General features: G+C 42.5%; 1 protein-coding gene across 2 annotated transcripts in view; it reads right to left on the reverse strand.

The window, feature by feature from the left end:
* Nucleotides 1-2537: 2537 nt before the first annotated feature.
* Nucleotides 2538-16295, reverse strand: part of EEF1AKMT2 (EEF1A lysine methyltransferase 2) — a 48236-nt gene continuing 34478 nt past the window's right edge. For both annotated transcript variants that reach the window (XR_010127486.1, XM_063670372.1), the window contains exon 7: nt 2538-5815. The gene's annotated coding sequence lies outside the window, so the exon portion shown is untranslated. The remainder of the gene's footprint in view (nt 5816-16295) is intronic.

Consider the following 16295-nt stretch of genomic DNA (forward strand, 5'->3'; position numbering starts at 1 on the left):
TTCTCCACCATCCAACAATTGAACAAACATTTGTTCCTGTTGAACAACCGTCAGCCTGGCTCCATCTGCACCCGCTCCTGCAAGGCGAGCGCGGCGGCGAAGGCGGCGGCACAAATGCCCACCCCAGGATCCCAGACCCGCAATGCAAGCCATTCCGGGGGCCACTTTCCTAACACCACCGAGTCCGGAGATTGTACCGTATGGAAGACTTGTAGTGTGGCCTATAGGAGGCAGAATCCCATTCATCAAACGCTGCAAAGAGCTTTTCTTTGTTCACCATCGTCCTAAGTACAGTACGTGTTAATGAGCCCGGGCGGTCAGATAGAAGGAGCTCGGCTTCAGGGGGCGTCCGAACGCGAGGGACCCGGACAAACCTGTCCGCGCGGTTCGTCGCTGCTGCGGCGCCCCGGCCCGTACTACGAGCATTGTTCCCCAAGTCCGAAGACGGGGGTGGAGAGCTGGGGGCTGGGGGACAAGGTGGGGGGCGGGGGGAGAGATAACACACTTAGGACAACACAAACCGCAAACCCTCCCTGGATTCCGGGTGTCCTCGTTTCTTTCGTCTCTGCCCCAAGAGAAACCCTGAGCGGGGAACCTGACTCCCACGGGCTTGCAAAATCCAAGACTAGCAAAAATGTGACTCGACCAGTGTGCCTGTGCCGGACGGCCCTTCTCGCCATGTGCAAAAGCCACGCCGGCGCGGACGCCCCCACTCCGCAAGCCCCAGCCGTAGCCTCCCCGCGGGCTTCCCCCGCCCGGGACAGAATGCCCCCTCACCCCCATCCTGACCGCCCCGGACAGTCCAGCAGCAGCGGAGCCCGCCGCCTCGCTCCCGCACCCCGGAGGTGGCGGGTGCAAACTTCCGCGAACAAAAGAGTTGTCTGCAAACGATGCGGGAACTTCGAGGCGAATGGGGCCGCCCGGCTCCCGAGACTCCGCGCCTCCTCCGCAGCGGCTAGTCAGGGCTCAAGTCGAGACGCGGAGAGGACACCCCCGGGCGCAGCAGTACCCGCGCGCGCCCGCCCGCCCTGGCCTGGGGAGCGCAGACTTTTCCGCCGCAGCCAGGCTTGTTCCTCCCCATGCCTGTGCTCTGACAAGTCTCACGCCTGCATCAGGGGCGAGACCGAGCGCCCGGAGAAACCGCCCGACCCAACCCAAAGGCGAAACAAGGCAGAAAAAAGGAAACCAGCAACATTAGGAAAAAAGAAAAAAAAAGGCAAGCCCATTGCGCACGCGAGCCGGGCTCCCTCCAGCCGGCGGCCGGGACGCACACGGCCCGGACCTCGCTCGGGGCCAGCCCCCCGGCCACCGCCGCCGCCGCCCGGCCCGGGGTCGCTTACTGTGAGCGGCGGGGCGCTCCGGGCGCGGACCCCGCGCCGTCACCGCCAGCGCTCGCCAAGTCGTCCGGGGTGCCCGCCGCGCGTCCGCCGCGCGCACGCTCGCCTGCCGGCGCCGAGCGCTTTGTACGAGCGGCTCCCGGGGAGGAGGAAATCGACTTGTCACTTCCTGAAGTGTTTGCAACTCGTCCCTTTAACCGGCACCGGCCAGGCCGCCCGCACCCGCCGCCGCCGCGGGGCCGCCCGACCGCGGCTGCGTGAACTCGGCCCGGCGCTTAGCGGGCGGCGTCGCGGGCCCGGGCACTAGGCGCGGCGGCGGCGTGCAGGAGGCAGGCGGCGTGCGGCGGCGTGCGGCGGCGGCAGGCGAGTGTGCAGTGCGCGCAGCCGCCGATGGGCGGGGAGTGAGGGACTCGCGGCGCGCCGCCGGCGGGGCTAGAGGGCGTCCTGCGGGCTCAGCCGCGCGCCGCTCGCCGCGCTCGCGCCTGCGAGGCCCCGGGACGCGGGAAGTGGCCCCGGGCCTGGGCCGCGCCACCGCGGCTGCCCGGGCCCCGCGCCAGGGGCCCTACGGGCTTCTCTCCCCGCCCCCCGCACAAGCCGGGATGAAAACGCTGGGCCGCATAGGCTTCAGGCGTCCAGCTTCCGGGTTGTTAGATGCCGAGGTTTAAAAGAAACGATCACTTCAGTGGCGTGCAGGACAGCGGGCGGGTGGGGTTGGGGAGGGGGGACCTTGAAGTGTCACACTTTGGGAAAATAAAGCGCAAGTTTCCTAACTCGGGGCGCTGAGACTGTGTACTTCAGAAGCCACATCCAAAATACATGCAACTGGCGAAGGAAGGATTTGTGGTTGCTAAGCAGAGGCAAAGCATGTTTAGTTCTGTAACTTAGGATGTTGACTTAAGTTCAGGAATGTAACCCTGATAGAATAAGCAGAGTATTTTCATTGTGCTGCTCACCTGGGGGAGGGGGATTGTTTTCCTTGTGAAGTGAAGCCCTAGATTTCCCATTACTCCTTCCTACTGGTGTGTTATTTTATTGACCTTGTATCCAAAAAGCGAGTTTTAAAGAGAAGGTTTTTTAAAACTCCCTATGCCTGTTTTGTGTTCTCCTTTGCCAAAAAAACAAAACACTTCATCACTTTACATGGATTGTGTCTGCGCCATTTGAATGGTTCTATTCATAAATAAGGAAACTTTTTCTGTTGCTTCTAGGAACATTTAATTGGTTTTAATCCAATGTTTCAATCCCAGTATCAAACATAAATGAACAATTAACTTCTTGAGTTTTGTGCGCTTGGGAAACTATTATATTTCATGGCTATTGCTGAAATATTTCAGAATATCATCATACTGGATCCATTCTTTTCAGAAAAGTATGAACTGACATCTCTTCACACTACAGCTCACTCCACTGAGTTCTGCTGCATGATTAGAATGGACAGCAATCAGTGGAAAGGATATGAGTCTATTTATTTCAAGTTACATGATGTGGGATAGAGTCAGTTCATCCTAAGAAAGCCAAAATGAGCTAACATACAGAATAAAGAATACTAAGATATTGATATCCTTACCCATATACGTTGCTTTTTAAAAATGCATTAAGGACCAATCTTGAACAAGATCCAAGAACCGATGGTGAACAAAAGAAGGCCCAAGGAATAATCTAAGAATGCTGCTATGCTTAACGAAAAGAGTGTTTCCCTAAAGCCATCTGATATCACACAATCACCTCAGCCTTTGAGAGCTTTAAGGACAGTTTAATTTACTAACGTTTTATTAGGAAGCCTAGAGTGACTCCTGCTGGCAAACATTCAGTTTATTCCTACAAAATTACTAGTTCATCAGGTCAACTTAAAAAACAAGATGCAGGGTCCCAGGCCTGGAAACAATTATTACAACCATTATTCTTGTTGCTTTCAGGATGATTTGCGTTTCACATTCCAAGGATGGTGGTCATGGCCAGTTCCTCTGCTGTAACACCTCCTTTCCAACCTAAAGCAGCCTGTTTTTCTGGTTCTGAGGCTTTCTTGAGGCTGTCTAGAACTAATATACTTGCTTAAGAAGTTATGCTATTAACCAATAAATAGTTACTTCTCACTTTCTAGATTTGTATCTCCAAAGGCTAAAAAGATATACATACATTAAGACCTGTGTCACACTTAACCTTCCATACTATAGGCTCTTCCCCCATTATATAATAATCCTACAGCTATATTATAAAACACCCTCACTTCTTAGTGCTCAGCTCCATAGTTCTTTACTATGAAAAAATTCTACCCAAAAGGTTGTTGTTATATTAGAGTTCTGCTCAATTCAGAAGAGTAGCTAAAAACGTAGAACTCTGGATTTAAAGCTATGTAAAAGCTGCAATGGGGCGGGGACATGGAGCTAAACTGTCTATCTTTGTTCAATCCGAAATGGTCAAAACCAAATCAAAACCAGATTTTGCACACAACCAGACACCTAAATGCAAATTCATAGGCCAATTTGGGAATAAATCCATAAATAATCTAAAAACTATTACTTGTAACTTTTCCATTATCATCAACCAACGCTAACCTTTTTAAGCCAGAGAACACCCTGGGAAATATAAAATGCAGGGATTACTTGCAGTCTTTTACGTCAAGACCAATATATGACGGCCCGGCACAGTGGCTCACGCCTGTAATCCCAGCACTTTAGGAGGCCAAGGCGGGCGATCACTTGAGGTCAGGAGTTTGAGACTAGCCTGGCCAACATGGTGAAACCCCATCTCTATTAAAAATACAAAAATTAGCCAGGCATGGTGGCAGACACCTGTAATCTCAGCTACTCAGGAGTCTGAGGCAGGAGAATCATTTGATCCTGAGAGGCAGAGGTTGCAGTGAGCCAAGATCACGCCACTGCACTCCAGCCTGGGCGACAGAAAAAGACTCTGTCTCAAAAAAAATAAAAAAACAAACAAAATATATGAAAGCCAGGGATAAAACACAGCAATCCTAGTTCTCCCAAAGGAGGACTACCAAATAGAGGCACACTTGTGTGTAAGGTATGCAACACACTTCCACTCAAAACTGCCTGGGAGATAGAAATTGAGTATCATTCTATATTAGAGAGCTCCCCTATTACAAGTTTAAAGCTCTTAAGCAACAGGATGACAATAAGGGTGTGTTTTATTAAGGGTGTAACCTACTATAACTTGTATCAACAAGCTAATAAAAGTATTCACCTAAGCACATTTGTGCAGACGAGGGTAAAGGTTGGGTTTTGATATGCACTAAGGAGTGTCTTAGGTAGTTAGTGGGTGTTTTATTTTTATGCCTTTAGAACCAGATAAATGTGACGTTCAAACAAAGAGCTGAGCTTTGAGGCTTGAGCAAGTACTAGCAAATGTTCAATTTTTCCCATCAAATCTATCTGTATGTATGGTTGTAAAAAGAGCTTATCACTAAAAAATTATAAACTGGTTTGAGAGAATAACATACTATCCTTTTCAGACTAACAAGTGAACTAAACAAACGCCAAACGTTATACACTGGACACAGCAGTATGCAGATGCACGTGTATTCACCCCTTTATTTGGCTTCCAAAAGCCACTGCCTCTTTGTCACAACCCTTGTATTAAAAGCCAGTCATTCACATTTCACACTGTTCTTTCTACATTTGAAAAGATCTTTTTTAAAGCAGAACCTTTTTAAAATTGCTTATAATAAATTATGAGAAGACAGACAACACCAAGTCCACCTTAAGTATTTTCAAAAAGATAGGTGACTGGAAATATGTTAGCAAAATATACTTCCTTGGAAAATATAAGAAGTTTCTGGTTATAGATGGAAATAAAAAATCTGAACCTATCATCGGGGCAATTTTCATGTCTTACTCAGAAAGAAAAGTTCTGTAAATTTTCCCACATCTTTGTCCAGCTACAACTAATAACCCTACCTACATTAGCATGTAGGGATCACATGACACATTAATCCCTCTGTTCTTTCCTGTCCTTTGTATCCACTGATGAAAATAAGAAATGAATTATAGCTCTGGCTGGAATCATGCATGTGTGTATATACATACATACATACATACATACATGATACATATATATACACACACACCTTTTTAAAGAGGTATTTGGTTCCTGAGGACAAAATTACTCTTTGATCCAAGAACTAAATAAAACAATTTATTTTCACTGAAAAATAACCTCAGCAATGAGTTTAATAATACCAATCCCACTCCTTTGATACAAAATAAAGAGTTGAAAGCAGCTTGAAGAGGAATGACTATTGAGATCAGTGCATGTGAAGCCACACAGCTTTGTAACTGACTGTCTAGCACCATTGAGGTACGAAAGCATGCCAGCTGGGCCAGCATTGTGCACCACAAAGTATGGGTTGTGAGCCTAAGTCCTGAACACAAACCCTGCTTTCCAAGTTGGCAGGTGCTGAAAACACAGCAAATGTCACGCTTGCAACTCACTGGATGGAAGAGTTCTGGTAAAGTAAGCTAAAAAGAACAGAGCAACAGTTAAAACTTATTTCAACTTCATATTTTTTTTTCAAAGTTAATAGTAACTACTGGTATTATGTGCTACAAGAAAACACAAGCATGAATAACAAACATTTAAAAGTTTATGTATGGTAAATAAAAAGCTTTAAAAAAGTGTAAGAAAGGCTTTTCACTATCTACATTCAAAGTAAATGGCATAAGTAAAACTTATTAAACCTATTTTATTATTCTAATACTAAGGTTCAAAAGCATCTGTTTATGATCTTACATGAAGTAGACTCTAATTATTATCATTATAACATGGTGAGTTTCCTAGTTTGCTTCAGTTACCCCACCAAAAACATCTAAAAACAAATTACAGTATTTTCATATTGCTATATTATAAATTGCATTTAATCTAGAAAATATTTCAACTGTAGACCAGGCTAAATGTTTATGTTACCATCTTTAAATGAAACCATTTCAACTTTTTTTTCTTAAATATTCTTTAGTGGAATTCACATTCAGTATTTGAGATATAAGCTCAAAACTTAATTTTTCTCTTGTCAACTATCTGCCATAAGTCACTGCCTCAAGAAAAATCGATTTTGAATTCATCCCTAGTGATATGCTCAAAGCTACTGCTCTCCTGCCTTTCCCCCTAAAAATGAAACTGAGTAAATTTCATTTTCATTAGGTAGAAAGGAAACTAAAACTAGATACAGTTGGTGATTTCACAGAGCTTAAAAACCCAATCTAAAGGCTGAATCCTTTGGATTTAAAATGTCAAGAAAAGAAATCTGCCTCTAGTTCTAAAAGGCAGAACATTCCTGGGAGCAGTATGAAAAGAACATTTAGCCTACATACTAGCCTGTGAATTTCTTAACTCTCCTCAGCAGTTTGTCAATCTATTATATTAACCAAAAGCAAAGATCTTTTGTTTGAATTCATACCCATGACTGTTCTAAGAGAGACTAGCCTTGCTGATTTTGTACGTGCGTAACCTGCAGCTATAGGTTTAACTGTACCTATACTATGAAAGAATTGATATGAATGAGAAGTTGGCTTACTATTTTAATTACTAGTTTACAGCTTCTCTTAACTTTTACAAGGGACAAAAAGCAAAAAAAACACCTTGATCAAAACCAGGTTAGTCAACCACTGTACTGTTAAACTACCTAACATAAAGAACCGAAGCTTTGATTCTGTTCTGTCCTAAAGAGGTACATCATATCATATTGACCTCAACTCTGTAGAACTTTCTTAAAATGGTTAAAAGACTAAAGCCCTCTAGGATTAACTAGAGAAAGCAATATGGCTCTGGCCAACATGTCTATAGTGATACTAAGCATTCTAGACATTGAGATAGTCATATAACCACCAATAAAAAGGTTAAAGAAATAAACAAACCTGAAAAACCAAATGTTTTCTTTTGTTTGTTTTTTCTTTTTTTTTTTCTTTTTTTTTGGAGATAGAGTCTCACTCTGTCGCCCAGGCTGGAGTGCAGTGGCATGATCTCAGCTCACTGCAACCTCCACCTCCCGGCTTCAAGCAATTCTCCTGCCTTGGCCTCTTGAGTAGCTGGGACTACATGTGCACACCGCCACTCCCGGCTAATTTTTTGTATTTTAGTAGAGACGGGGTTTCACCGTGTTGCTGAGGCTGATCTTGAACTCCTGAGCTCAAATAATCTGCCCGCCTCAGCCTCCCAAAGTGCTAGGATTACAGGTGTAAGCCACCGAGCCGAGCCAAACCAAATGTTTTCTAGAGTAGCATAAACAACTGATTCACCATACATTTTACACACTACACTGTCAATTCTAGTATAAACTAAGGACAAATCAGATAAACTAAAGTATTACTCAACATCAAACCGTGAATGGCACTGTTAACTTACAGCAAAGGAAATAAACCTGAATCACTGATCAAGGATATCAAATCTGGATGATGCAAAGTAAAAATCAATTATAAAATATCAGGCCACTGCTTCCTAAATGGCCAAGACCCAAATCCAATTCAACACTTTCATTAAATCCAGTGCTACCAGCTTCCTAATGCATGATCCTACAGGGACATGCTCTTGGTTCCTTTGTCTGATATCACTTGGAATAATGCCTTGGCACTCAGACCTAATGAAGGAAGGTATACCATATCCTTGTCCATTTGGTTTCAATTCAAATGCACCCACATTAACATTTTCCCCCACCATACCTACATTTCTTAGTGAATAATTACTGAGGCCGGATGCAGTGGCTCACACCTATAATCCCAGCACTTTGGGAGGCTAAGGCGGGAGGACTGCTTGAGGCCAAGAGTTCGAGACCAGCCTGGGTAACATGGCGAAACCCTGTCTCTACAAAAATTACAAAAAATAGCTGGGTGTGGTGGCATGTGCCTGTGGTCCCACCTACTATGGAGGCTGAGGTTGGAGGATCACTTGAGCCCAGGAGGTTGAAGCTGCAATGAGCCATGACTGCACCACTGCACTCCAACCTGGGTGACATAGTGAGACCCTGTCTCCAAAAAAAATATATATATATTACCACTTAAAACAGATAACGATCTAAATCCGAGGGGTATTCTTAGTCTCTGCTGACACATCATAAAGGACATTTCATGAAAATCTGGCATTATACTATCTGGTCCTCATTTCTTTTTTTTTTTTTTTTTTTTTTTTTGAGATAGAGTCTCACTCAGTCGCCCAGGCTGGAGTGCAGTGGCACACTATCTCGGCTCACTGCAAGCTCTGCCTCCTGGGTTCATGCCATTCTCCTGCCTCAGCCTCCCGGTAGCTGGGACTACAGGCGCCCGCCACCACACCCGGCTAATTTTTTTGTATTTTTAGTAGAGACAGGGTTTCACCGTGTTAGCCAGGATGGTCTCGATCTCCTGACCTCGTGATCTGCCCGTCTCGGCCTCCTAAAGTGCTGGGATTACAGGCGTGAGCCACCACACCCGGCCAATATCTGATCCTCATTTCTTAAATGACTGAAAAAAAAAAAAAGGTACTTCAAGCCCAGCACAGTGTACCGCTCAGGAGTCCCAGCTACTTAAGAGGTTGAGGCAGAAGGACTGCTTGAGACCAGGAGTCTGACTCCAGCCAAGCAATACAGTTAGACTTGGTCTATCAAAAAAATAAATAAGTGCTTCAGCACCAGCGCTAGCTAGAGATTAAAGAAGAAGCTACACAGTATGATTTCTAAGAAGTTCTGAAAGGCCTACCTAAACTTTCCCTCTCACTTATCTAGCACTCCTCCTCTCTTCACTCATTTAATCACTCCTAGAACACAAATGCCTACAATGGAACTGAATATACTAAAACTGTGGCACTGAGGGGTAAAATCTCAAACAATTAAACATATTAGCTCCATGGGAAGAAGGGTCCTTGGAGGAAAGAACACTGATTTGGCCTTGGTGTGTGCCAGCAATCCCGCTAAGCTGCTTTACATTTCTCACTTAATATTCACATTCCTAATATGCACGGTCTAAACCACTGCTTCTCTCTCCAAGCTGTTTCAAAGAAATGTAGGGAAGGGAAACCAACCTTAAGTACCTACTATACAGAAGGTACTTTGCTATCACCTGTAACATACTTCTGTTTCACTGGGGAAATAAGCAGTTACAGAGACAAACTGACAGTAGCCTGGAGAGACACAGGGCATAAGAAGGGCAGACCCATATACTATATATACTGTAGTATATACAGCATACTATATATAAGAAGGGCAAGGGCTGGGCACGGTGGCTCACGCCTGTAATCCCAGCACTTTGGGAGGCCGAGGTGGGTGGATCACGAGGTCAGGAGATCAAGACCATCCTGGCTAACATGGTGAAACCCTGTCTCTACTAAAAAAAAATACAAAAAAAGTAGCCGGGCATGGTGGCAGGCACCTGTAGTCCCAGCTACTGAGGAGGCTGAGGCAGGAGAATGGCGTGAACCCAGGAGACGAAGCTTGCAGTGAGCCGAGATCGCGCCACTGCACTCCAGCCTGGGCAACAGAGCGAGACTCCATCTCAAAAAAAAAAAAAGAATGGCAGACCCATATACTATACCCATATACTATACTCATCTTAGAGTGGCAAATTAGGTCATCTGTGTGTAGTTTGTGTCTTGTGTCAAAAAAGAACCATACTGGGGAGACTCCTCAAATTATCACAATTTTCCTAAGGCCCAGTCTTGATCTCAATCTTTCTATATATAAAAATGGAAGTGGACTAAACAATAACATGTAAATTCCTAACTTTCTTGGATATCTCTAGGCCAGGCACGGTGGCTCACGTTGGTCATCTCAATACTTTGAGAGGCTGAGGCAGGAGGATCACTTGAGCTCAGGAGTTCAAGACCAGCCTAGGCAACATAGTGAGACCCCATCTCTACAAAAAATAGGAAAATTAGCCTGACATGGTGGCATGCACCTGTAGCCCCAGCTGCTAGGGAGGCTGAAGCAGGAGGATCACTTAAGCCTGGGAGGTCAAGGCTGCAGTGAGTCATGATCATACCACTGTACTCCAGCCTGGGTGACTGGGTGACAGAGAGAGACCCTATCTAAAAAAAAAAAAAATAGGCCAGGCGCGGTGGCTCACGCCTGTAATCCCAGCACTTTGGGAGGCCGAGGCGGGCAGATCACGAGGTCAGGAGATCGAGACCATCCTGGCTAACACGGTGAAACCTCGTCTCTACTAAAAATACAAAAAATTAGCCAGGGGTGGTGGCGGGCGCCTGTAGTCCCAGCTACTCGGGAGGCTGAGGCAGGAGAATCGCTTGAACCCGGGAGGCAGAGCTTGCAGTGAGCCAAGATCGCACCATTGCACTCCAACCTGGGCGACAGAGTGAGACTCTGTCTCGAAGAAAAAAAAAAAAACCCCTTTGGTCAAATGTATACAAACTTATCAAATAGATATCAGTGACAATACTCAAATACAAAGTTTAAGAAAACATAGACAAAGGTTTTTTTTAGATTGAATACTCATCTATCTGACTGCTTCAAATATCTTATGTACATATATATATGAGTACAGATACCTTGGTTTAAAAGAACCTTCAAGTTACCTAACAACTGAGAGTTAGCAAATGGAGTATTTAATCTCCCCATCTATACAGTCGACCCTTGAACAACATGGGTTTGAACTATGTGGGTCCACTTATACTTGGCTTTTTTCAACCAAACTCAGATCGATAATCCAATATTCTTGGGATGCAAAACTCACCTATGTATAGATTTGGTTATAAGCAGGTGGTCCCAGTATCCCTCGTGCATACCAAGGGACAGCTATTCTAGAAGCCTATTTTGTAGGGCTTTTTCTAAGCCTCAATTGATTTCAGGAGTATTATGGAGTAAATGTTGGTTTCCCCTACGATCCACATATTGAAGCCCTAACCCTACCCTCAACGTGATGGTATTTGGAGATGGGGCCTTTGTGAAATAATTAGGGTTAGATGAGGCCATGAGAGTGAGGCCCTCAGGATGAGGTTAGTGACCTTTATTTTGTTTTTGTTTTTGTTTTGAGATGGAGTCTCGCTCTGTCACCCAGGCTGGAGTGCAGTGGTGTGATCTTGGCTCACTGCAAACTCACCTCCCAGGTTCAAGCAATTCTCCTGCCTCAGCCTCCCAAGTAGCTGGGACTACAGGTTTGTGCCACCAGGCCTGGCTAATTTTTGTATTTTTAGTAGACACGGGGTTTCACCATGTTGGCCAGGCTGGTTTAAACTACTGACCTAGGGTAATCTGCCCTCCCTGGCCTCCCAAAGTACTGGGATTACAGATGTGAGCCACCATGCCCGGCTGGGGTTAGTGCTCTTTATAAGAAGAGACACCAGAGAGCTTATGCGCTCTCTCTCCTCCAACGCCATTGCACACAAAGAAGTCATGTAGACACACATAGATGTCACCCACCTACAAGCCTAGAGAAGAGGCCTTAAAATAAAATATACCTTGCCAGCACGATGATCTTGGAATTCTAGCCTCCAGAACTCACTTTCTAGAAATAAATTTCTGTTGTTTAAGCCACCAAATTCATGGTATTTTATTATGGCAACATGAGCTAACAAGGATACACAATGTTAAATATCACTAAGTGCCCCTGTTTTATGGAGAGAAAAACTGAAGACCAGAAAAGGAAAGTAACTTGGCTAGGTCTAATCATTTTTTCTCCAAAATTAAATATTTTTAAAAATCATTTATTTGACATCTATTCTATTGCTTAATAGATTTTAACAAATTACCTGCTGTTATAAAATGAAAGGAACCAAAATAAATTCAACTGAATTTCAAGTTCAGAAAATAATCTGCTTAATTCATTGCAAATAATGAAATGATCTTACTTCTGCTACATAATGTCTTCATCATACAAATTCCAACAGGATACCTTAGCTCACTAACTGAATACTGAAGACAGCTTATTTCGTAGTGAGCTCCAGTATTCAGAATTGCCCTTTTAGTTTAATTCAGTTAATTACTTTTTAATCAAATAACAACCACAACAATTGGTAGTTTCAACTACAAAGCCAATAATTCTGTCCTATCTCTTGAACAAACTATATTATCAATTGTTTGATCCAACTGGCTCTCTCCCTGAATCTGGGCTTTCCCTCTAGGCCTGTTGGGTTTACAGAGGGGATAAACAGCTCAGCCTTGTGTGCCTTGCTTATGACTGATTCTTAAAAATCAAAATATTACTCTCATTCACAATAACAGTATAAAAGCAGCTTCCCTGAAATACAAATGCATCTCAAAGGTTCTATTTATACATAGCACCACATGTAGTTTTCACTCACAATTTCAGGCCTTTCTTCCAAAGCTTGCGTACAGCTCTTTAATTCCGCCAGGTATGTTTCATTAAATACCATATTATGACTTTTCCCATTCAGAAACCAACTAGGCTTCTTACTGAGAACATAGAAGGAAAACCTAATTATCACTGCTTCAATGCATCTAAATTTATTTCATTACCCAAATCAACAGAGTAGGGGCTAGCTGCTGTTGCAGAAAGGCAGACGGATATGGAGTATAAACTGTTCTTTCCTCCACTCTTCCTTCCCCTACCCCACCCCTCAAAGTTCCATGGTTGGAAATCATCCTAACATTTTTTCATCCTAACATTTTTTTAGCCAGGATGTACTAAAATTAGATGGGAACAAAGGCCTGACATTTTCCTATTAGCAGAAGGGTTAGGAGGAAAATGTGAACTGACAGCACCCACACTCTTCTACATTTAGCCTCTTCCTCCCAACAATTCTCTCCTCTTTGCAGCAGTAAGGCAGGCAAAAGCTGGGGAACTACAGCCATCCCAATGCCATTTCGATTCTGCTATCATCGATGATAAGCTGCCTGATCTGTAATATATTAATGAAAATTGAGAAATACAGTTCACAGTCCCCTTATTCAACCAGAGTAGTTTCATATTTTTCCTAAGCTACTCAGAAATATACACGATATGCTAATTGCTGGATCATGTGTAAATTTTTACATATTTGAGAAAACAGATGTATTAGATTTGCTTTTCTTAAGACGCTTCCAGATACTATGAACAATAAAGATCACTCACTAAAATACTTATCATTTGTTGATACGGTACTGTAATAAAAATACGTACGTAAAAATATAACATGGAAGAATTTATCATTTCTCATCTCTTCAGGAAACAAAGAAATCATTTCTTTTGAAAACAAAAATGTAGATTTTGGCTTTTTATTTCTTCTTCTAACAAGCTAGGCAAGTAATTTGCAAATACTTTAGGGCTCAATTGATCTCCTAGTTTAAGTCTTTTTTACAATGGTATCAGCATGACAAAAGTACATTCTGCCAGCCTATACATCTCAGTTTTTGAAGTCCTACTCCAGAAAAGCAGGATAGGATATTGATACATTCATGTCTTAGGAATTATTCCTATCTTTTTAAGTTTATTTCCCCGGGCCTAAACTATAGTGACAGCTCAAAATTCAGCTAGAGAAGCCCTTTTAATGATCAGTCTAATACACTGTGTTGCAAAAGATTTTTAAAACTCAGTAAGTACTGACTCAAGCTCTCTTTTTTCCTGGTTACTGGAGCCCATCTTGACATCTAAGCTGGAAATGAATGATCTTTCAACAACACTCCAGGGATTTTGCTAAGGTCATATTCAATCATTCATTAGGCTTCTTACCCCGTCGCTTTTCAGAGTTCCATTGTAGAGCTGGTTTTATTCAGCATTTATGTAGCCTGTGGGCTTGGGTATTTGTCTGCTTGATGTTGAGTTTCATTTCTATGCCCTGAACATAGGAATCCATCAATTGACCAAAGAATTTCAAACTATTCTTTTACTTTTCTAACAAATTGCATGGTGTATATGAAGAATAAATTAGCATTAATTTTCTTCCATTAACTGTTAATAAAACATGCTGATGAGCTCCCTCTTCTTCTATGGACATCTCTGTTTCCTGCCTAACCAAGACAAATGTAAGGATTTCCTAATTTTTTTCCCCACTATGCAATTGTCTTTCAGCCATATATGCTCCTCACCTCCCACAATCAAGCTCTAGGTCATGGGCAGCCTTCATTCAGTGAAATGTACAAGACAAGACTTCTTTCAGAGCCCATCAACACTCCCTCCCACACACACACACACGCCATTAGCTAAAGAGGTTACTGCTGTGGAACACAAGACACTTGGTCTCATACTCTCAAAGCAGAGGGCTGTCCAGGAGCACATACACGTTAGCTTACAGAGCCAAAAACAGGAAATCAAATCCCAGGGCTCTCCCCTGGAGACAAACTGTTCACATTTGTACAGATTTTCATTGTAGGCCACCAGACAGACAGACAGACACACACATACACACACATACAATTCGTAAAATAAAATTACTTAAAAGAACATAAACGAAAGTCATTAACATAGGCAGGAATACGCTATTTCTTTGTATACCAATTTGAAGAAAATTATTTCAAGGCCATAAGAAACTTAACTACTAATGTAGGTTCCTTAAAAATTGAGGTTTCTATTATACTCTGGATAAATGTGAATTGAGGTCAACATACAGTACCGCATTACAGTATCATGGAAATTTTAAAATAAGTAAGTCCACTGAAGCACATGATTCATAAAAAGACTAAAAGTCTTTTGTATATACTTAGCTCTCTTATTTCTTCAAAAAGAAAAAAAACCCAGAAGATTGCATGCATACCACAGATAAAGAAAAAAGGAAAACTCAGTGCTACTACAATGGGAAAAAAATCATTCAAGGACAGTTTGTACTTATTTTTAAATGGCTTTAGTCAGGCTGCCAAGAGTGATATCAGGTTTGATTCTCACATACATAAATGCCAGTCCCAAAAAGCAACTCTAACTTGTGCACCTGGCTTAAAACAAAATGTACTGAAAACTTTGTATTTGTTAATTGGTGTAACCTACCCATTCAGGCCTCAATTCCCTTTGGACTTGCACACGCACTTCCTACACACAGAAGTGGCCTGTTATGCAGCAATAATCATAGTGAAAAGCAGCAATTCCGTGCAGGCTCCACAGAGAAATCGCGTTTGCATTTCAAACAAGTTTCCTCAAAATAAGCGTCTTTCGATTAAATGAAATCACAATTCCAACTTCTTATCCACAGAAAACAGCATTAACTATGTAACTTACTGCTCCTTTTTATAAGTGCATAATTTCTGTCACAGTTACCCACATATTTATACAATTTAACAATACTAAGTTAAATAATGTATTTATGGTTTGTTTCAGGAACCTAGGGACATTTGCTGGCCTGGTTTTTACAGTTTGGTATTATGTGAAAATACTAATTTCTTATTAGCATTTTTGGACCTTCCATTTGTTCTGGTTTTAGTCCCTAAGAAGCCAGCTTCCAGCAGGATTAGAGTAATAAGAAGAGATGACAACTTCCTTTTCCTAACCTTATCAAAAGCTCTATGGTTAAAAAAAAAAAGAAAAGAAAAGAAAACCTTCACCTTTGCAAATGGCACAAACATGCCCCAAATAGTGACTCGAAAAGCTTTTCAACAAAGAACTATTCCAAGCTTTTTGTGAATCAAACTCAACATCTCAGTCTAGTCACACAGAAAGCCTAGTTTGTAGGATTAGCACATTAAAATAGCATATACTTAACTCAAAATTCTAAGAGTACTTATCTATGTTATATTTGAAATCAAAGAATATTAATGTGAAAAAAAAACAAAGACCCGATCTCAAAAACTATAAAACTTTCTACAGTTTAAGATCTCCTGTCTTGTAAAATCAACACAATTTTGTAAAAAATTTAAATTGCATACATTTTGAAGTAATTTCTCACTTTTTACATGTTGAAAATAAAAGCTTTTCAAAAAATGTTATTTTTGTTGACAGTCCACGTACATGTCCTTCAACTATCTTGTCTTAATGGTTGATCAATGTTGATCTAAATGAAAAACTCACTCCTCCGTCTACCCCTCCCCAAAAAGAAAAGGGACGTAATGTTAGACTTACTCAATACAGGAGTAACATTTGCCAAATAAACAAAAAGTCACTT

Source organism: Pongo pygmaeus, chromosome 8, assembly GCF_028885625.2.
Source record: "Pongo pygmaeus isolate AG05252 chromosome 8, NHGRI_mPonPyg2-v2.0_pri, whole genome shotgun sequence".
In the NCBI taxonomy this organism is placed as follows: Eukaryota; Metazoa; Chordata; class Mammalia; order Primates; family Hominidae; genus Pongo; species Pongo pygmaeus.